The sequence below is a fragment of the Rhinolophus hipposideros genome, assembly GCF_964194185.1.
Source record: "Rhinolophus hipposideros genome assembly, chromosome: X".
Lineage (NCBI taxonomy): Eukaryota > Metazoa > Chordata > Mammalia > Chiroptera > Rhinolophidae > Rhinolophus > Rhinolophus hipposideros.
This window is the reverse complement of record NC_138046.1, coordinates 58,562,156-58,585,181: the sequence shown is the minus strand read 5'-3', so window position 1 is coordinate 58,585,181 and position 23,026 is coordinate 58,562,156.

Sequence of the window (23,026 nt, the reverse complement as noted above, 5' to 3'; positions counted from 1 at the left end):
TTGTGGATTTGTCATATATGGCCTTTATTTTGTTAAGGCATGTTTCCTATATTCCCACTTTGCTAAGAGATTTTATCATAAATGGATGCTGGATTTTGTCAAATGCTTTTTCTGCTTCGCTTGATATGATCATATGACTTTTATCTTTAATTTTGTTTATGTGATGTATCATGTTAATTGATTTGCAAATATTGATCCAACCTCATATCCCAGGAATAAATTGCGATTGGTCATGGTATACGATCTTTTTAACGTATTGCTGAAATTGGTTTGGTAAAATTTCATTGAGAACTTTTGCATCTATGTTCATCCGGGATATGGGCTTATAATTTTCTTTTTTTGCAATATGTTTGTCTGGTTTTAGATTCAGGGTACTTATGGCCTTGTAAAATGAGCTTGGAAGATTTTGTTCCTCTTGAATTTTTTGGAATAGTTTGAGAATGATAGGTATCAATTCTTCTTAGAATGTTTGGAAAAATTCACCTGTGAAGCCATTCAGTCCAGGAATTTTGTTTGTTGGCAGTTTTTTTTATTACTAATTTGATTTCATTAGTAGTAACTTGTTAGTTCAGATTTTCTGTTTCTTTTTTATTAAGTCTTGGAAGACTGTATGTTTCTGGGAATTTATCTATTTCTTCCAGTTTTTCTAATTTTGGGCCATATAACTGCGTGTAATATTTTTTTTATAATTTTTTGCATTTCTGTGTTGTCCATTGTCATTTCTCCTCGTTGATTTGTGATTTTATTTATTTGGGTCCTCTCCCTTTTTTTCTTGATGAGTTTGGCTAAAGGTTTATCAGTTTTGTTTATCTTTTCAAAGAACACTTCCTTGGCTTCATTGATCTTCTGTATTATTATTTTTTTAGACTCTATTTCATTTATTTCCACTCTGATCTTTATTATTTCCTTACTTCTACTTATTTTTGACTTTGATTGTTATACTTTTTCTATTTCCTCTAGGTGTAGGGTTAGCTTGGTTGTTTCAGCGTTTTCTTGTTTCTTGAGGTAGGTTTGTATTGCTATGAACTTTCCTCCAAGGACTGTTTTCACTGTGTTTCAAAGATTTTTTGGTTGTTGTATTTTTGTTTTCATTTGTCTCGAGGTAATTTTTGATTTTTTTCTCTTGATATCTTTGGTAACCCATTTGTTGCTTAATAGTATGTTATTTAGTCTCCATGTGTTTGTGTGTGTTTCAGGTTCTTTTTTTTTTTCATGAGATTGATTTCTAGTTTCATACCATTGTGGTCACAGAAAACACTTGATATGATTTCAATCTTCTTAAATTCATTGAGACTTGTTTTGTGGCCTAATACGCAGTCTGTCTTTGACAATGTTCCATGTGCACTTGAAAAGACTCTATATTTTGCTACTTTGGGTGAAATATTCTAAAATTATCAATTACATCCATATTGTCTAATGTGTCATTTAAGGCCAGTTTCCTTATTTATTTACTATCTGGAAGATCTGTCCATCAGTGTCAGTGGGCTGTTAAAGTCCCCTACAACGATTGGATTAATCTTGATCTCTCTCTTTATGTAGGTCAATATTTGCTTTATACATTTAGGTTCTCCTACATTTGGTGCATAAATGTTTACAATGATTATATCCTCTTATTGGATTGATTCCTTTATCATTCTGTAATATCCCTCATTTTCTGTTATTATAACCATTTTTAATGTCTATTTTGTCTAATGTAAATATTGTTACCCCAGCTTTTGTTTTGTTTTGCTTTGTTTTCATTAGCATGAAATCTTTTTCCATCCCTCTACTTTCAGTCTGTATATGATTTTCAATCTACAATTGGTCTCTTGTAGACAGCATATGTACAAGTCTTGTTTTCTTATCCATTCACCTACATTATGTCTTTTTTTTTTCTTTTATTGAGGGATTTTTTTTATTTGGTTTGGGTTTTAAAAAAAAAAATTAGTTTCAGGAGTACAAAGCAATGTAATAGTTAGACATTTGAACTGCTCATAAAGTGATAACACCCCCCCCCCAAGATACTACCCTCTGACATCTTATACAGCTGTTACAATACCATTGACTGTCTTCCTTATGTTGTACTCCACATACTGTGACTACATATACATATACATATACATATACATATACATATACATACATAGTTGTATATAGTTGACATTCAATATTATTCTATTGTTATAGAATAATTGTCTAGAATATTTGTCTAGAATAATTGTCTAGAATAATTGTCTAGAATATTGTCTAGAATAATTGTCTAGAATATAATTGTCTAGAATTGTCTATAATAATTGTCTAGAATATCTATAGAATAATAATTATTCTATTGTCTAGAATAACTAGATTGTTATTCTATCTAGTTGTTATAGTTGACATTCAATATTATTCTACTTCAGCTTCAGGTGTGTAGTGCATTGGACACAGTCTATGAAATGATATCCCTGATGAGTCCAGTGCCTATCTGGCACCTTACATGATCTTTACAACATTGTTGGTTATATTCCCCATATTCTATTAACTACCAATTTGTATTTCTTAATACCTTCACCATTTTCAACCTGCCCCCAACCCCATTCCCATCTATCACCCTGATAGGTCTAGTACCTATCTGGCACCATACCTAGTTATTACAATATTATTAACTATATTTCTTATGTAATATTTTGTATCCCCATGACTACTATGTGACAACTAATTTGTACTTCTCAATCCCTTCCCCTTTCACCCATCCTTAACTCCTCTCCCATCTTGAAGAAGTCCCTCTAAGATTCTTTGTAATACTGGTTTGGTACTGATGAACTCCTTCAGCTTTTTCATGTATGGGAAACTCCTTGTCTGTCCTTCAGTTCTAAATGATAGCTTTGCTGGGTACAGTAATCTTGGTTCTTTGTTGTTGCTTTTCTTCACTTGGAATGTTTCTAGCCACACCCTTCTTGCCTGCAAAGTTTCTGTTGAGAAATCAGCTGCCAGTCTTATGGAGGCTCCTTGTAGGTAGCTGATTGCTTTTCTCTTGCTATTTTTTAGGTTCTTTCTTCATCTTTAACCTTTGGCATTTTAATTATGATGTATCTTGGTGTTGGCCTCTTTGGGTTTATCTTCTTTGGGACTCTGTGCTTCCTGGGGTTGCATGTCTATTTCTTTCACCAGGTTAGGGAAGTTTTCTGTCATTATTTCCTCAAATCAGTTTTCAATTCCTTGCTCTCTCTCTTCTCCTTCTGGTACCCCTAAAATGTGAATGTTGGTATGCTTGATATTGTCCCAGAGGCCCCTTAAACTCTCCTTAATTTTTTGAATTCTTTTTTCTTTTTGCTGTTCTGGTTGAGTGTTTTCTGTTATCTTCTCCATTGCTTGTTGGATCCTCTGCTTCATCTAACCTACTGTTGATTTCCTGTAATATATTCTTCATTTCCATTCTTGTATCTTTTATTTCTGACTGGTTCCTGTTTATGGTTTCCATTTTTATGCTTCCTATCTCTCTGATGAAGTGCTCCCTGAGATTATTGAACACTCTTACAACCAATGTTTGGAACTCTGTATCTGATAGATTGCTTATCGCCATTTTGCTTAGTTCCTTTTTCTAGAACTTTGTTCTGCTCTTTTACTTGGGACATATTTCTTTGTCTTCCCATTTTGGCTGACTCTCTGTGTTTCTTTCTATGTATTAGGTAGGATTGCTATCTCTTCCAGTCTTAGTAGAGTGGACTTAAGTAGTAGATGAGCTTTGAGGTTCATTGGTGCAGTCTTTCTAATTACCTGAGCCACGCACTCCTGATGTGTTTCTTGTGTGGGTTGTTTGTGCCCTCCTCTTGTAGTTGAGCATTGGTTGATAATTGCACATCAATAGGAGAGACTGACCCTTGAGCTCACTGGTTATGAGGACTGGCCTTGACAACATTGGAAGAGTTGTTGTGTAGGGCTGATCCTACAGAGCAGGATCTGCCCCAGCAGGACTCTGGTGCTTACCCAATCTACCCCTTGGGTGTGTTGTTCGAGGAGGTGGCTGGGTGATGCTCCAGCTTATTTTGAAGCTGGCCACTGGGGACGCTAGCCCAGGACCACTTTGGAGAGGATCCACTCTAGGTCAAGTTCAGCCACAGCTGGTGCCCCATCCCGGGCCACCCAATAGAAACAAAAAAGAAATCCACAGATGGCTGCCACCCATGCTGTGCTTGGAAGTGCCTTGAGAGGCCAAGCTGCGAACCACAGCAAGCTGCCACTAGTGCTGTGCTTAGGGCTGCTTAGCCAGAGGCACGCTCAAGCCAGATGATGCTTGTCTGGGTTCCACGAACCTTTGAGCAACCCTGGGAATGTCTGCAGCTTGTGCCAAGGCAGTCAGTCTGCATGAGAAAGCCACTGGAAGTGGCCTGGGTATGCCTGAAAGTTGGGTGGAGCTGGGTCTCAAATCACCCAGCGAATGGCGAATGAACAGCAGAGACACAGATATGGCGGCTGCCTGTGTTCCCTGTGCCAGGAAGGCGGAAGGCTCAACAAAGAAACAATGGCCTTCACCAGCTCCCCTGTCCAGGAGAAAGCCACCTCTCCAGCCCCTGTCCCAAGCCAGACAACTCAATTCCCCACCATATGTCCCTGCCACCTTTCCAGCTGCTGCCCCTGCACTAGAACTCAGAGTGAGTGATTCCATTGGTGAGTAAATCCATGTGTGGTCCTTTTAAGAGGAGTGCCTTGGAGTGCAACTGCCCTCAGTCTCCGTCACAATCTCCGCTGATGTTCACAACCAGAAATTATGGGGACTTCACTCCCTGGCACTGGAACCCTGGGCTAGGGTGGGGCTGAGATCTCTTGCTCCTCTGGACTGATGGGGGTGGGGTGCCCCCACAGCCAAAATAAACCTCCTGATCTTTAGTGGTCACAATCGGGTGTGAGACCAGCCAGTTCCATGTTTCTGTCCTTCCTAGCAGTCTGGAGGTGGCTTCTTCTGTGCGTCCTTATTTGAAAGGCTTCAGTTTGGCTTGATTTTAGGCAATTCTCAATGATGGTTGTTCTGTAGATTGGTTGTAATTTTGATGTGGTTGTGAGAGGAGGTGAGCATAGCATTGGCCTACTGCACCATCTTGGTTGTCTCTACCCTATGTCTTGTGATTGGAGCTTTTAATACATTTATATTTAAACTGATTACTGATAGATACATGATTATTGGCATTTTATCATTCATATTTATTATTCCCCCCTTCTTTAAAAAAAGTCCTTTTAACCTTTCTTGAAATAGTGCTTTGGTGGTGATCTCTTTTAGCTTTTTCTTGTCTGGGAAGCTCTTTATCTCTCCTTCAATTTTAAATGATAGCCTTGCTTGATAGAGTAGTCTCTATTGTACATCTTTGCTTTTCACCACTGAATATTCTGGACCAATCCTTTCTTGCCTGAAAAGTTTCTGTTGAGAAATCTTCTGACAGTCTTATAGGAGCTCCCTTGTAAGTAACTAGTTGGGTTTTATTTTTGTTTTTGTTTTGTTTTGTTTTTTGCTAATTTTAGGATTCTCTCTGTCTTTTCACCTTTGTCACTTTAATTATAATGTGTCTTTGTGTGAGTCTGTTCATCCTGTTTGAGACTTTCTGTGCTTCCTGGACTTATATGTTTATTTTCTTCACTCGATTAGAAGAATTTTCAGTCATTATTTCTTCAAATTGTTTCTCAATCCCTTGCTCTTCTCCTTCTGGTACCCCTATGATGCTAATGTTGCTATGTTTCATGTTTGCTCCAGAGGTCTCTTAAACTATCCTTTTCTTATTTCTTTTTTTCTGTTTCAATTTGGTGTTTTCTGCTACCTTGTTTTCCAAAATGCTGATTCGGTCCTCAATATCATCTAGTCTGCTGGTCATACCTTCTAGTGCATTCTTCACTTCAGTTCTTGTATTTTTTATGACTGGTTCTGTTTTATGTTTTCTATGTCCTTTTTTAAACTTGCTATCTCTTTGCTAAAGTTCTCACTAACTTCTTTTAGCATCCTTGTAACCATTATTTTGAACTCTATATCTGTAGGTTGCTTGCCTCCATCTCCTTTATTTCTTTTGGTGGGGTTTTCTTCTGCTCTTTCATTTGGAACATATTTCTTTCTTTCTTCATTTTGGCTGCCTCTTTGTGTTTGTTTCTATGCCTTAAGTAGTTCTGCTATGTCTCCCAGTCTTGACCAGGTGGTCTTATGTAGCAGGTGCTCTGTGGGGCCCAGTGGCCCAGTCACCCTGGTCACCTGCACTGGGTGTTCCAGAAGTGTCCTATGAGTACATTGTGTGTGACCTCCTGTTATAGGTCAGACTTGATTGCTATTGGCACATCAGTGGGTCAGATTGATCCCCAGGTTGACTAGCTATGGGATTTGGCCATGTTCACAGCTTATGGGCTGCTGTGCAGAAGTCTTATTCCATATTGGGATTCACTCTTATGGGGCTCTTTTTCCTGCTGAGACTGCCCTTTGTGTGTGTTACTTGTGGAGCCAACCCATGGGTTTGTTTGTTCTGGGCCTTTTTGGAGGGGCTCAGGTACAGGCCCTGGTCATCCACTGCCTGTGGCCAGCCAGGAATTAGTTGGTAGGAGCTACAAAGCAATCTGTGGTGGCTGGTTGCTGCCTGTGCTAGACCTTGACTCACGTGGGAGAGACCACAGTCTTAACCAAGAACTGCTGCCACCAGTACTGGGCCTGGGGTAGCTTTGCAGAAAGCCCAGGGACCCCCAAGGCTTCCTACTGTCTGCTGGCCTCCTGTACAGCTCAGCCATTGATAGAGCATCGGGCGGTATGCAAGCTGGGTGAGGCAGGGTCTCAGGGAGTCACCATGGTGTGATGAGTGGTTTTCACCAGATTAATGTTAGTTCTGTTTTGGTCCCAGTGCTAAGCCTGGAAGTACTCAGCAAATGTCTCAGAGCACACTGAGTCCAGCCCACACCTGTCTGAAGACTGCAGACCCCAAAGAGTTTTCTAAGAAAGAGTAGATCACAGGTGGTGCTGGCTATTGGCCAATAAAGTGCCTCTGACATTTCATAAATCTGGTGGGCCGGACACCCGTAGAGTCACCAGGGTAGAGCAAGCAGAGTTCACCAGGCCAGTGCAGATTCAGATTTGGCCATGTGTGGGAGTGCTCAACACAGGAAAGGTGTTTCCCATCTGCCAGCCTCAGGAGGAGGATTCTATACAGGGAAAGTAGCAATTGTCCCTCCAGTCCTGCTCTATAGTCACACAGCTCAATCTCTCCCTATATGTCTCTGACACCTTCTGAGTCACTGTTCCTCTGCTGGAGCCCTTGGTGAGTGCCTGCGTGTGAGTGAATCTGTGCATAGGCTCTTTAAGAAGACATCTCGCTTTTCAGCAGCCTTCCATCACACCCAAACGGTCGGGATCCACACAGTTTTTCATAGCAAAATATTGTGGAGGCTCCTCTTCCCAACACCAGTATTCTGGGTTTGGAAGCCCATTGTGGGACTGGGGTCCTTTGCTCCTTTGGGGGGACCTCTGTTACCAAGATATCTTTCCAAATCCTCAACTGCCACATGCAGGTGTGGGACCAGTCCATTTCATTTCTCTGCCACTTTTATCAGTCTCAATGTGGCTTCTTATTTATTTCCTTAGTTATAGGTATTCTCTTAAACTAGACTTCAGATGATTCTCATGGGTTGATTTTTCTATAATTTAGTCGTAATTTTAATGTGGTCACGAGAGGAGGCAAGCACAGCTTTATCTACTCTGCCACCTTGGATTTCCACTCTCAAAAAGTGGATGAATAATCTTCATTGTGATTACAGCAAATAATTATCAGCCCAGTGTCATTATTTGTCAAGAACAAAAATGAAATAAAAGTGTCTCAACCAAAAAATCCAGAAAATTTATCACCGGGGGCCCTTATTAAAGAAACTTTTAGAATTTGCTATTTAGACAGAAAAATATGATCTGAAAGAAAGTTTTGTAATCAAGAGAGAATGTGGGACAAAAATAATGTTAAATATAGGAAAAAATCAAAACAAATATGGATTTAATAATTATAAAAATGTAATTTATAGAGAAAATATAACTTAATGATGAACAAAATAGTAAATAAAATTGGAGTGAGGAGATCAAAGTATTTTATGACCCTGTATCATTCAGAAAGAAGGTAAAGATCTTGGTAATTTTTTTTTTTAAATTTATTGGGACAAACAACGGGATTTATAGATGATGAAATACAGAATTGTACACCTGAAATCTAAGATCCTGGTAAATTTTAAACTTTATTCATGTCAAAATTTAAACGTTAACAGCTGAAAAAAATTTTAAATGTGGCATATACATTTGAGACAAAGAGAACAAGGTAATAAAGAAGAAAACAAATACAAGCATTCCAAAACGAGGAAAGAAAACAAACTGTTAAAAACAGAACAAACACAAAGCATATGTAGCATGGTAGAAATAAATTTTAAATATACCAATAAACAAAATAAATATAAGTTTATTTAAAAATAAATATTTAAAATACATATAAATAAATCTTATTTTACATAAATAACATAAAAATTAGCTAACTAGAGTAAAAAATATAAATAAAATCTGGCTAAGTGTTATTATAAGAGATATACTTAAACATAGCTATATGAAATAAGTCATATGGAAAAGGACTGATTTCACTTGTGTCTGGGATATAAAAGAAAAGGCAACAAACAAACAAAACAAACTCAATGATATAGACAATAAAATGGTGGTTACCAAAGGAAACGGGACATGGGAGAAGGATGAAGAAGATAACAGAGGTCAAATACGTGACAATGGAAGGAGACTAGATTTGGGGTAAGGAGCACACAAAGGAGTATACAGATGTTATACTATAAAGTTGTGCAACTGAAACTTATATAATGTTATTAACGAATGTAGTTCCAATAAATTTAATTAAAATAAAAAGTAATAATAAATTAAAATAATGTGTAGCCCACAATTCGTGGTAGGATATTCTTAATATGTCCCTTCAATCAACTTGATTTTTACATAATTTCATTTTCTCAATTCTTACAGTTTTTGTTTGTTTGCTTGTTCGTTTTAGCAATTACTGAAAGAAATTTATTATCTCCCACCATGAGGGTGCATTTTTCTATTTGTGTTCGTGGTTATGTCAAATTTTATTTTATATGTTTTAAAGCTATGTTTAGTTGCCTGGCAAATGAGGCATCTGTTGTACAAAGAGTATGGGAAAATTCCCAATTCTTCCACCCCACTCTGTTCTCTTGCTTGTTGGTCCTGAGTGTGGGCCTACTTGTATAAAACTGAACTACAACATAGAAGGTTAAAACTCTGAGAAAACCCCATTTTCTTGTCGGAGGAACAGGGAAAAAGGAGCTAGAGTAATTCCAAAAGGGAAGAGATGGGAAGAGAGGATTTCTACACAATGCACAAATCAGCCTGTGATTCTGGGCACACACCCAAAGTGCACATATGTGGGAAACACCTAAAGAAACAATGCAACCACTATGTAAGCCTCTACCCAGGTCTGAGACGAACCTCTGAGGGACACGTGCAAGGGGAAGTCCAAACAGCATAGCAGAGGCTTGGAAAACTAGACTGACAGAAAATAAAACAGACCTTGAGGTCTAATCCTAAGTAGGTTTTGCAAACTAAAACAAACAAACAAAAATCAACATACTCTAGAGGATTTTAATAAGATCTCTAGATTCATGATATAATATTCAAAATTTACACAACACAATGCAAAACTATTCAACATTCAAGGAACAGAAAAATCTGACCAATTCTCAAGGGTAAAGACAATGAAATGGTACCAAATCCAAGATGATTCCAATGTGATCTCTCTTGAGATGAATGAAAAGACAGAATTGTTAGGAGCAATATGAAAGCTATACAAAAAGAAGCATGTGGTAATTTTAGAATTGAAAAAAAATAGAGTATGAGGGAAAAACAAAATGAAACTGGATGGGCTCAATGCTGAATTAAAATTATAGAAGAAAAACCAGTGAATTTGAAGATAGACCAATAGTAATTTTTAATCTGAAAAAAAAAGAAAGAGAAAGTATTAAGGAAAATCATGTGTAGATTATAAGAGATTTGTGGTGTAATATCAAACAACCTTACATTAGTATCATTAAACTCCCTGAATGAGAGAAATAAGTGATTGCTGTAGAAAAAAAAAAATGTTGAAAACTAACTTCCCAAATTTGATGAAAGACATACAGTGCCCTATTTTAAAAGTTCAGGGAATCCCCAGAATATTCAAAGAGCATTATATGCAGACATGTCATAATCAATTGTTAATATACCAGTCACAGAGAAAAATAGTGACACATTACAAATTAGGGAGCAATAATTGAAAGGGCAGAAATCATAGAGACTAGAAGACAGTGCAAAATGTCTTGAAATAGTTTAAAAAAGAGAAGACTTGTTAATTCAGAATTACATATCCAGTGAAAATACCTTTCATGGATGAAGACAGTATAAGAATATTGACAAATGAAAAAAAAATAGCATTTATTACTAACAAATCCATTGTAAAGAAATGATAAAGGAAGTTTTTCAGGATGAAGGAAATACAAGAAGGAAACTTGGGAACATCTCAAGGAAAGAAGAGGAATGGAAATAGTAAATACAATAGACTCTCTCTTAATTTTGTTAAAATATATATGAATGTATGATAATTGAAAGAAAAACCTCTATAAATATGTTGAGAGTAAAAATGTATGTAAATATAGTATGTATGCCAGCTATAACATGATGGGAATAGGGCAAATAAACTTATATAATTGTAAGACTTATACATTTTCCTTGTAGTGTTAAAATGTCATCACTTAGTAGAATCTGAAAAAGTTATTCTTATTGTAATCTCTAAAGCAACAAACAAGAAAATGGCTATTATCAAAAAGAGAAGGGGGGTGGCCAGATGGTTCAGTTGGTTAGAGCACGAACTCTGAACAAGACGATTGCCAGTTCGATTCCCACATGGGCCAGTGAGCTGCGCCCTCCTCAACTGCTTCTGGAGGGGCAGCTAGATGGCTCAGTTGGTTAGAGCGCAAGCCTTCAACAAAGTTGTCAATTCGATTTCCGCATGGATGGTGAGCTGTATCCCCTGCAACTAAAGACTGAAAATGGTGACTGGACTTGGAGGTGAGCTGCGCCCTCCACAACTAGATTGAAGGACAACGACTTGAAGCTGATGGGCCCTGGAGAAACACACTGTTCCCCAATGTTCCCCCCCAAAAAATTATAAAAAAAGACAAGAGATAAGTCTTGAAGAAGATGTGAAGTAAAACAAACCCTGTGCACTAGTAGGAATGTTAATTTGTACAGCCACTATGAAAAATAGTATGTAGGTTCCTCAAAAAATTAAAAATGGAACTACCATAGATCCAGCTAGCCAACTTCTGGGTATATAAACAAAGCAGTTGAAAACAGGATATAGAAGAAATGTAGAAGTAATATCTACACTCCCATGTTTATTGCAGCATTATTCACAATAGCCAAATATGGAAACAACCTAAGTGTCTATCAATGGATAAATGGATAAAGAAGATGTGAGATATATATACAGTCACAAACTATGGTGACTGCTGCTGCCAAGTGCCATCCAATGGAAAGGCAGGGATCTTCAATATGGGAAGCAACACGTGGAACCTTAGTAACAGTGTGTAAAAGTTTCAACTTATTCAGTGCAGTCAGTCGGGTATGAGCTACAGCTAAGAGAAGGTGTGTTTAAAACTGTGCTGTAAATCATGAATCACAAACAACACATAACATGAAATGGGCAAGTGGTTTCATCCTCCATCATGACAACACTGCATGTCGCACATCGCTTCTGGTACAGCAATTTCTGTCAAATAAAAACATTATGATGTGTCCACATACACCTTATTCACTGGATCTAGCACCATGCGACTTCTTTCTCTTACCCAAAGTCAAAATGACCATGAAAAGTAAATGTGTTGAATAGATTCAGGACATTGAGGCAGCCATGACAAAGCAACTAAAGACACTCATGAAAGAGGACTTCTGGAACTGCTTCAGAAAGTGGCAAGAATGATGGGATAAGTGGGTTTGTAGTGAGGGGGAGTATTTTGAGGGAGATTAATGGCAATGCGTTTTTTACTGTAACAATTTTTTATTTAAATATTCACCATATTTTGTGATCATTAATATATGTATTCATTATACAACCATGAGAAAGAAGGAAATCTTACCATTTGTGCCAACATGGATGGACCATGAGGGCATTATACTAAGTGAAATAAGTCAGACAAAGAAAGACAATCCTATATGATATCACTTACATGGGCAATCTAAAAAATCCAAATTCATAGAAACAGAGAGTAGAGTGGTGGTAACCAGGGGCTGGATGTTGGGAAAATGGGAAGATATTGGTCAAATGATACAATCTTCCAGTTAGAAGATTAGTAAGTTCTTGAGACCTAATATACATGACTGTGAATATAGGTAACAATACTGTATTATATACTTGAAAGTTCCTAAGAGAGTAAATCTTAAATATTTTCACCACAAAAAAGAAATGGTGATTGAATAAAATGATAAGTAGTGTTACCTAACACCATTGGGGTAATCATATTGAAATACATAAGTGTATCAAATCAACAGGTTGTATACCTTAAACTTACACGGTGTTATTTGTCTATTATCTCAATAAAGCTGGGGGAAAAACTCCAAAAAAATTAACAAAAAAACCCCAACATACACATATATGAGGGATACAACATGACCCCAATATCAAAATTAGAGAAAAACATTACAAGAAAGGGAAATTACAGACAAATATCTCTCATGACTGCAGACACAAATATCCTCAACAATTTATTAGCAAATTGAATCTAGTAATATGTAAAACCGATAATCCATCACAAATAGAATTCATCCCACAAATCAAGCCCAGTACAATATTTGATAATCAATCAATGAATCTACCATATTAACAGTTTAATGGAAAAAACATTGTATTAATAGAAGCAGCAAAATCATTTGAGAAAACTCAAGACCCATTCATGATAAAATTCTCAGCAAAATTATGAATAGAAGCTAACTTACTTATTCTGATAAAGGCATTTTGTAATAACAAAAATTACAACTAACTTGATACTTACTAGAAAAGATGGAATGCATTAAGGCTAAAATCAGAAGTAAATCAGGGATGTCTGGTCTCACAATTATTGAACATCATACTGGAGACACTAGTTAGTGCAATTAAGTAAGTGAAGTATATAAAGCATATATAAATTGGAAAAGAAGAAAAACTGCAGACGGTGGTATTGCCTACTTAGAAAATCCCATTGATTTACAAAAGTCTGATATAGTAAATGAGTGTAGCAAGGTCACAGGATTAAAGCTCAAAATACAAAAATCAATTATATTTCCATATACTAGTACTGAACAATTGGAAATTGAAATTTATTAAAAAGAACCATTTAAAATAGCACTAATATTTAAATATTCAGGTATAAATCTAACAAAATATATTCAGGGTCTGTATGCTAAAAATTATAACACATTGATGAAAGAAAAAAAATAAATACCTAAGTAAATAGAGAAAGAAACTCAATGTTGTTAAAATATCAATTTTCCCAAACTTGATCTCCTGAATCCCCAAGAAATATATATGTATAGAAACAAGATTTATTTAGGGGCAGTGGTGCAGAGAGTAAGTAATAAATTATGCTGGGAAATAGGATATCTATATGGAAAAAATAAAATTGTATTTTTACTTCCCACTATATGTATGTCAATATAAAAGCCAAAAATATAAATGCTTCTCAAACTTTAGTATGTGTCAGAATCATCTAGAGAAGTTGTTAACACAGATTTTTAAGCCTCTTATACAGAAATTCTGATTAAATCTGGCGTGGAACCCAAGAATTTGCATATTTAACAAGATCCTAAGTGATGCTGCTGCTGCTGATTTGGGTATGTCATTTTAAGAATCATTGCTATAATATTCCATTGTGTATATATACCACATCTTCTTTATTCAATCATCTATCAAAGGACACTTTGGTTGTTTTACTAACAATTGTCACCCCAATAAACTTTAATTTAAAAAAGAAGAAGCATTGCTATAAAATGTTTGGAAATAAAAAGTAGCAGACTATCTTTACAACCATGAACATGAGGTAAGGAAGGACTTCTTAACCAGAACCCAAATGTGAAACTGTAAAGAAGATTGATAAGGTCAACTATGTTATAACAAAAACAAATCTGTTCATCAAAGACTTATTACAGTTAAAACATAAGCCATAATCTGTGAAAATATTTGCATTCCATATACTTGATAACTGATTATTATTCAGAACATGGAAATTTCTACATACCAGTGCGAAAAAAGTCTATCATCCTACTAGAAAAATACAAAGGAAACATGACAAGAGATTTCACAGAAAAGAGAATATAACTGGACTACGAATATATAAAATATATTCAATCTTATTAATAATAACTCTAATGCAAATTAATCATGGTTAAATAAAATATATTTTCAACAGATTGTCAAAAATACAAAAGTTGGAAAATATCAAGTGTTGGCAAGAACATGAAGCAATGGGAATTTTTATAACCTGCTGATGGAAGAATATCCATTTAATAAAAGTTTGACATTATCTAATAAAATTGAACATGTGAATAACTTATGACCCAACAACACCCCTAGGCAGTTCTCTCAAGATGTACTGCCTAAGGACATATATAAGAGAGCTCATAACAGCAATGTTCATGACGGCGTAACCTGAATACAACCCAATAATTCATCAGGAATTGACAGGAAAAAGAAATTGTGTCATACTGACACAATGGACTAGAGATAGCAGTATATCATTTTAACGAGCCACAGCTACAGACATCAATATATGAGTAGGTGAGTCTCCAAAATATAATTTTGAGCAAAAGAAGCAAGTGATGGATTATTTATATCATCGTAATATTTATATAAAGTCCAAAGCCAAGCAAAAGTAAATACAGGTAACCCCCATATAACGCGGTTGTTAGGTTCCTAAAAAATGCTCTGCTATGCAAATCCATGTTATATGAAACCAAGAACTAGTAAAAAAAAAGGGGGGGGATTGGGTTCCAACAATAAAAACAAACAAACAAACAAAACAAAACAAAAAAACATACTATTGAGGTGGCCAGATGGCTCAGTTCGTTAGAGCATGAGCTCTGAACAACAGAGTTGCCGGTTCGATTCCCACATGGGCCAGTGAGCTGCACCCTCTACAACTAGATTGCAGACAACAAGCTGCTGCTGAGCTTCCAGAAGGGCAGCCAGATTGCTCAGTTGATTAGAGCAAGAGCTCTCAACAAGGTTGCCGGTTCAATTCCTGCATGAGATGGGCTCTACCCCCTGCAACTAAAGATTGAAAATGACAACTGGACTTAGAGCTCAGCTGTGCCCTCCACAAATAGATTGAAGGACAATGACTTGGAGCTGATGGGTCCTGGAGAAGCACACTGTTCCCCAATATTACCCAATAAAATTATAAAAATAACATACAATTATATTTTTATAATTAAGAGAAATATCTTTATTAAAGCAACTTTCACCAAAAGTATAACATATTAATATGTATTAAATAATATTTTCTTCGTCATCACCACTAAGCAGCATTAACCGAGAGCATTTTCTTTTTGACAAGATATCTTCATCCTCTGAATCTAATACTCCACGAAAAAAAGGGATTTAAAATTCTAATAAATTTTAATATTCTGCCGTCAAGTCTGATACAACTTCCACACTCAGAATGAAAAATTTCAAATGAGATATCTTTTGCTCTTAAAAGCTCTTATTCTCCTTCCATCACCATATCTATGTAACTTTACTAATATTGTCACCCCAATAAACTTTATTTTTTTTAAAGCTCTTATTACACTCCGTGTTGTTTGGGGATTTCTTTAATTCTCAAACCATGTTAGAGTGAAACCGTGTTGTAGACACGCCGTGTTATATGGGGGTTACCTGTAATATATTGTTTAGGATTGCATATATAAGTATTAAAATATTAAAGAAAACCAAGAGAATCATTAGCATAGAAATTAGGATTGTGGTTATCTCTGCAGTGGAAGAAGTACAATATGATTGGGAAAAATATAAAGACTAAATAACTGATATTTTCTTGTTTCTTAAACAAGTGCAAGGAAACTTGAATGTTCTTTTAAATTATCATTCTTTGAACTACATTACACAGTACACTTTATGCACTTTTTTGTGTGCAAGGAAACTGATACTTTCAATGTTTCTTAAACTGAGTGCAAGGAAACTTGAATGTTCTTTTAAATTATCATTCTTTGAACTACATTACACAGTACACTTTATGCACTTTTTTGTGTGCATGACATATTTTATAGTAAAAAAAAAAACAAATTCTTATGGTAGCCACCTTTTGCCTTCCAATTCAAAATAAAAGTTTCTTCCATGGTTGGTAGGTCCTGAAGAATATGGTTCTTCTCTACCGAATTATTTCCATCTATTCCCTAGAATGTACTCTACCTTCCATGTACTTCCTTATTCTATTTCCCTTATCTGGAATCTTCTCTTAGCTCATTTCTGTCTATCTAAACCAAACCCATTCTTAAAGGCTGACTTCATGCTCCATAGCTTTCATGAAAATTTCCACAGCTACCCGGTCACATATTTACTGCACCCTTCTCTGCATCTCTTGCTTTTTAAAATTTGTAACTCTGTACCACACAATGTAGCACTTCATTGGTCTCTGATTGTTTCATGTGTTTAACTATTTGTCTCATCAGTGTGTGCTTCTTTCACACCTTGTTAGGACCTAACACAATTCTGAACTTACCAAACATATTTAATACATATTTGTTGATCACTGAAATTGGTTAAAATCTGTACTACACAGAATTTTTGAAAACTATGCATACTTAATGCATTTAAGAATATACAGCAAAATACACACAAAAAGTAGTCAAGTAGAGGCTCTGCTATAATCCATAAGGATTTTTCACCTTTGACATAGCCTTTAGAAGCAAATTGCTTAAAATGTGACTCAATTGCTTAAAAACTATTTAAATAAATTAATTAACTGAATATATTACCTGTTGGAATTAGAAACACTGAACGAGTGGGCTCCACATTACTGAAGTTTTGAGTGACTGCTTAGGATAAAATTAAAATAATAACTGACATTGTACCTCATTTGTGTATTCAAATGTACTTGCCACACCTCTGTCCCAAAACTCCCACTCCCCTTAAACTGCAATATTTCTCAGATGCATGCATAAGCAGATTTCATGTCATAAAATGATAGTGCATGTACAGAGGCATTGCTGCAGTCACTGTATTGTTATAGCCGCAAAACCACCAAATTGAAGCAAAATTATTTCATAGACAAAATAAAACGTCTTTTGTCTTCATCTAGTCCAATTGCAAACTTTTGTAATGAGCTCTCACATAGTAGCACCTATTCTCTTGAAGTCTTTCTGAAACCCGTAGAGCTCAATCTCTTTGAATTTGGACATAAAAATTCTGGTTTGCTAGTCACTAGAACAATTCTATTGTCATTCCCAGGCTCACCTTCTCTAAGAGATCTCTGCATAGATGTAAAGAAAACTGATCAAATATTTGGCTTATAAATAATATTTGGAAACACCACATGACACAGTATCAGTTGGTTTGTATTTGTGATGAAAAGAAATGAAAGAGAATTTCAGACAAATTTCCTTTCATCAGGGTTCCAACATTTCTTTCTGAGTCTGCCGCTTATCCAACTGTTTCATCTTCATTATATCAGCAATGCTCTCTCACAGAAGGACTCACATACCAGCTGATGTGCTTTAAACAAACATACAGCCTATAAAACAAGTCCAACAACAAAAGTGGTGGTCCACATCTGGATACCAATTCTGAAACTGCTAGATTTTAACTTATTGCTCAATGAAAGACTATCTAGAGGGTAAATCTTGGAAACATTGACCAGTAAAAATAGTGAGGCTGATTTTGGGGGATAATTGAATAGGGCTGTTTTTCTTTTTCAAGCTCTTTTTAAGTTAATGTTCTCTTGATCTTATGCCCTGATCAGTTCTTATATAGGAAAGGCATTTTTAGTATATTAAAGCAAATTCTTATAAACCTTTATATTTTCTAAAAATCTTTTATTTTACCTGCATGCAAACATAATCCCCACAATTCAGAAAGTTGTGCCCCTCTTTTGTTTCATTTTATGTTATAAATGATGATATTTGACATCATATCTTTTGATTATTGTAAGTTTGTTTTCATTGCTTTCATTTACATATGGCAAATGATAATAAAAAGAAAAAGCACATTTTGGGTAGTGTCATTGTGTAACTGAACATTAAATAAATGCTCTAAACTGGAATACATTTCTAAAGCAGTTGTTTCCAGATTTTTGGGTTTCAAACGATATTCTGAAGAAGTTTAAGGTATAGAATTTTCTTAGACAGTGAAAGAGATTTAAGTTAAAAAAAAAAAAAGCCCTTTGCAGGATTCTTCTCCCATATAGTATGGCATATTGCCAGGAAATGAAATACTTGTTAATTAGAAAAGTGATTCAGGTGAGGTGTTTCAGGTACAACGATCTAAATCATATTTTGGCTTATGAGCAGCATCAGCACAAGAGTTGGGTGAATTCCGATTTTATGTAATTGTGTGTTTCAGATTTGCTCTCACTTTGAACCTTTTCTACCTTCCCTTAAACTCTGGAACAATAGCTCCTTTCTACTTCACAGCAATAAAGTGAAAGAGACAATGCAGTTAGGAAATGTTCTGTATAACAAAGGCCATTTAAAAATGCCCATGGAAATGTTTAGGATAAGATGAAATGCTATAGTACTTGGCACTTCATTTCCATCAGATCCGGAAACTCTTAGTGTGCATGTGTATGTGTTTAGGCTGAGAGGGTGTGATGTAAGTAGAAGGTGGATAGTGAGACAGGAGTGGGTGAGACCTGGACATGATACAAAGGTAACGGTAAAACTTCACTGCTGGTTTTATCAAAATATTTTCATAACAAAATATGCCTTCTCAGGAAGCATTGACAGATGGAGCAAAGTAAAACAATCCACCATACCTGAGAATCCCGCACAGTGCCAGCTGGATCCATTTAGAGGCTGTGAAGAAATGTCAGTCATTATTAAGGGGAGTCTTCTGAGACCAAGAAGCAGAAGATTGGTTTGCAAATGCCTCCCCTGCAGGGGCTCTGGTAATGTACTGTAATCTGAACCTATGACCATCACTCATTAAATCTAGTGCTAGTGAATCATTTTGTGTAATACAGCTCCAACTAATACTGATGATCCATTGATTGTATTTCATGAACCTACTCAATTCATTTGGAAATACAAGGGGTGGATGTTTGCTCGAGGCATTATATAACACTTCTCTCTTGAGGATTAATGTGTTAGTATTTGTAATGCACACTGATGATGAAAATTGCTATATAAATAAGAGCCATTATCCTGTGGTACATACAGCAGCAGCTACTCCATTAGGAAAGGAAAAAAAAAGAAAACAACAACAACAAAACAAAACAGAAAAGCAATACATGACTATGATCAAAAGTCAGATGCTGACTTCCACACCAATCTGGCCCTCCACTCTACCACACACTGAAGTAAGACAGTTGCCTAAAATGTGCTTAAGTTCAGTAAACCATACTTGAAGAGAAGGAAAACTTCATGATTAGCAGAAAACCAGGTATCTCTGCAGCCCAACTATGCTTGCAGTGTTGCATGTAGTTTGGCATTGTGATCTTAGCCTGGCCCCAGGCCAAAAGTTGGCATAGTGATGCTTTGCTCAGTTGCTGTTGCTAGCCCAGTGCTGTGGTGAGTGAAAAAGCTTTTGCCATGGTCACTGCCTCCCTCAGGTCTCTGGCATGACCACTGTTTCCATTGGGTAAAGTTACAAATGATGAAACTAAACTCAAATGGAAGGGACAGTTCACTTTTAATTAAAGTACAAATCAAATTAGAAGCCTGGATGGAAATGTGTGTCATCTGGAAAGGCACACTGACCTGTCTTTAATTCCATCAGTGAACCACTAGAAGCCTCACAGAAGCAGTTCTGTGTTTAAAAAGCATCTTAATGTTAAGAAGCACTTCAGACCTGAGTCTCAAATCTCAGGTAGACTCTAGACTGGAATACATTTCTAAAGCAGTCGTTTCCAGATTTTTGGGTTTCAAACAACTTTAGAGTGTCAGCATATATTTATGATCTACTATAATCATTTAAAAATAATGTTTTAAAATATAAGAAATAATAAAGACATAAACATAGAAGAAATGGACTGTCATTTAAGAAAGGGGATGTAGCAAACTTCAAACCATATGTACGTATTTTATATATATTGGGCAAGTTACTTAACCTGCCAATTTCATCACTAAGAGGAGACAATACCATTTGTTATGAGTAAAGGAATTAATGTATAAAGTTCTTAAAACACACTGTGTCTCCCGATATTTAAGACATAAGAACTTAACTCTTTCTTTCCCTCTATTTGTGTGTGTGTAATTTCATTATTATTATTTTTTAAATTCTTATTACCATAGACTGGTGATAACCTTATCTTGAATCAGCACTGGTGCTCAGACCTGCATTTAAAAACACTGGTCTAGAAGAACTACAGTGGCCTATCATACTAGATAGTTTTACTAGGGAACTGGACTAGTTTTTAAAACCAAAGGGACCTGAGGAAAAGAAAGTGTTTCATCCTAATGAGTGTTGATTAAGAATGATTATTAATACATAAAAAGGTCTCCAGTATCATAACTCATATATTTTTATTTATTACTTGGATAAAGATATAGATAATCATACTACCTAATATTAATTAAACATTTATAGGAGTCATCCTTGTTTCCCCTCTTTCCTTCATGTCTAATATTCAATTAGTTAGCAAATTCTGTCAACTATAATTCCAAAACATGATTCTAAATCTACCAACTCCCTCAATTTACACTGCTACCACCCTAGGCCAAACCATCATCATCTCTTAACTCTCTGCTGAACTTCCATCCTAATTGTCCCTTGTGCCTCCACTCTTGCTGTATTTATAATACAGTCTCCACACAGCAATATGAGTGATCTTTAAACAAAAATGTGAACTTTTCAATGGCTTTTTATTGCACTTATAGTAAAATCTAAGATCGTACCATAGCATGAAATGTCCTGAATGATCTAGGCCATCTGTCTCTATGACCACATCTTGTACTTCTCTCTCTCATGCTCTCAATGTGTTAAGGACACTGACTTTTATTATGTCACTTGACTGCTATAATCTTGTTCTTTCTTCAGGGTCTCTAACTTGTTGGTTTCTCTGCCTGAAGCACTGCTCTTTCAGTTATTCATGTGGCTGATTCTGTGCTGTCAAGCAGGTCTTATCATAAAAAATGTCTTTTTAAAGATGTTCCCCCTTACTCATTCCCCTTTATCCCTTTAACCTATTTTTCATAGCATTTGCCACTCTCTGAAATTATTTCATTTTTTCATTTTTATATATTTATATGCTTATGGTCGTGCTCTCATACCTCAGAATGTAAGGTCTATGAAGGGTCTTTATCTGCCTCACTCAATGTTATACACCTACAATCTCATAGACTTAGAAAAATGTTTGAAAACTGCTGGTCATTCAATAAGTGTTTGTTGAAGGAATAAATGAATGACTCTTCCAGGCTTCATGTTAAATTCTTTATAAACATTATTATATGTAATTCACATAATAACACCATAAAGTAAGTTTATTATTGTCCTCATTTTACAGATAGAGAAGCTGAGTTTAGACAGTTAAGTAAGTTTTCAAAGGCAATGGAGATAATACAAATCTATGCTGGGACCCAGCTGCAGAATTGAACTTTATTTGACTCCAGAGCCCATTCTCTTCATCTCATGCTATACTTCTCCTTATCAAACTTAGGAAATCCTCATCAAGTTTTCAGATATAAAAATAAGCAAATATATTGGAGGACTGAATTACAATCCTAAATGTTTACTACTACAAATTGGAATGATGACTCAAGACTAATAAAATGAAACATAATAGGAGTAAATTTGAAATGCTGCTCTTAATGTTTAAAGAATTAAATGAGAGAGAATGGATGAGAGGAGTCTTGGCTTATAAACAGCCTTGTATACAAAAGACCTGGAAGTTTTATTTGACATTAAGTTCAATGTGTATTAACAGGATGGTGTGACTGCCACGAAACAAAACAAAAAACAAGCTGCTACAAAGTGGCTGTGTTAATATAAGTCCAGTCTCCAAATACAACCACACTGGAATTTTCGCTGGTCAGAGTATTAAAATCAATTATGGAGGTTGAATTTAAGCAAGAAATAGGTAAATTAGAACTTGATCATTGGAAGGTGACCAAAAACATGAAGGGTTTAAAATGAAATCAAAATAAGTAACAGTGGAGGAGCTAAGTGTTCATAGACTATATAAGAAAAGAAATAAGTTATGAACTTTAAGGGACCACCATTTAGGGGTGAATTATTCATTATTGTTTTTATAATAAAGAGCCATGGCCAGTGAATAGAATTTAAGAGGAGCTAGATTGAAGATCAATATATGGAACAACTTTCTAATGCTTTGTGTAATAAAGAGTCCAGTTGACTCACAAAGGATGAGATTCTGTCACTAAAAATTTTCAAATAAATGCAAGAAAACATTTAATAGGAATACTATAGATGCATTTCTGTTGTTGACCTTAAACAAGCAGACAGCCAGATATTTCTCCAACAAAATAGGTTTATTCGGAAACAACAAAGAATTGCAATTTGGAGCATACAATCTAAAGACAAACCACAGCCAACTCAAGAGAAACAAAGGAGATGAATATTCTTTTATGCAGACTTGACAAGAACTATTGTAAAGGAAGAGTTCATTGAAGGAAACAAATTTCAAAGTATAGTGAATTTTTATTGGCTGAGTTATGGCAGTATCCCACTGGCTCAGCTGTTACTAGGCAAGGAGGAATCTTTTCTTTTTTCTGTTGAGGTAGTATGGTAATATCACTTCCTGTCAGAGGTGCAAGGTATATGTCTCTTCCTATTGAAGTCAGTATTGTGAATTGAGTGACACATGTGTGAAAGTTCTCTCTTCTCTT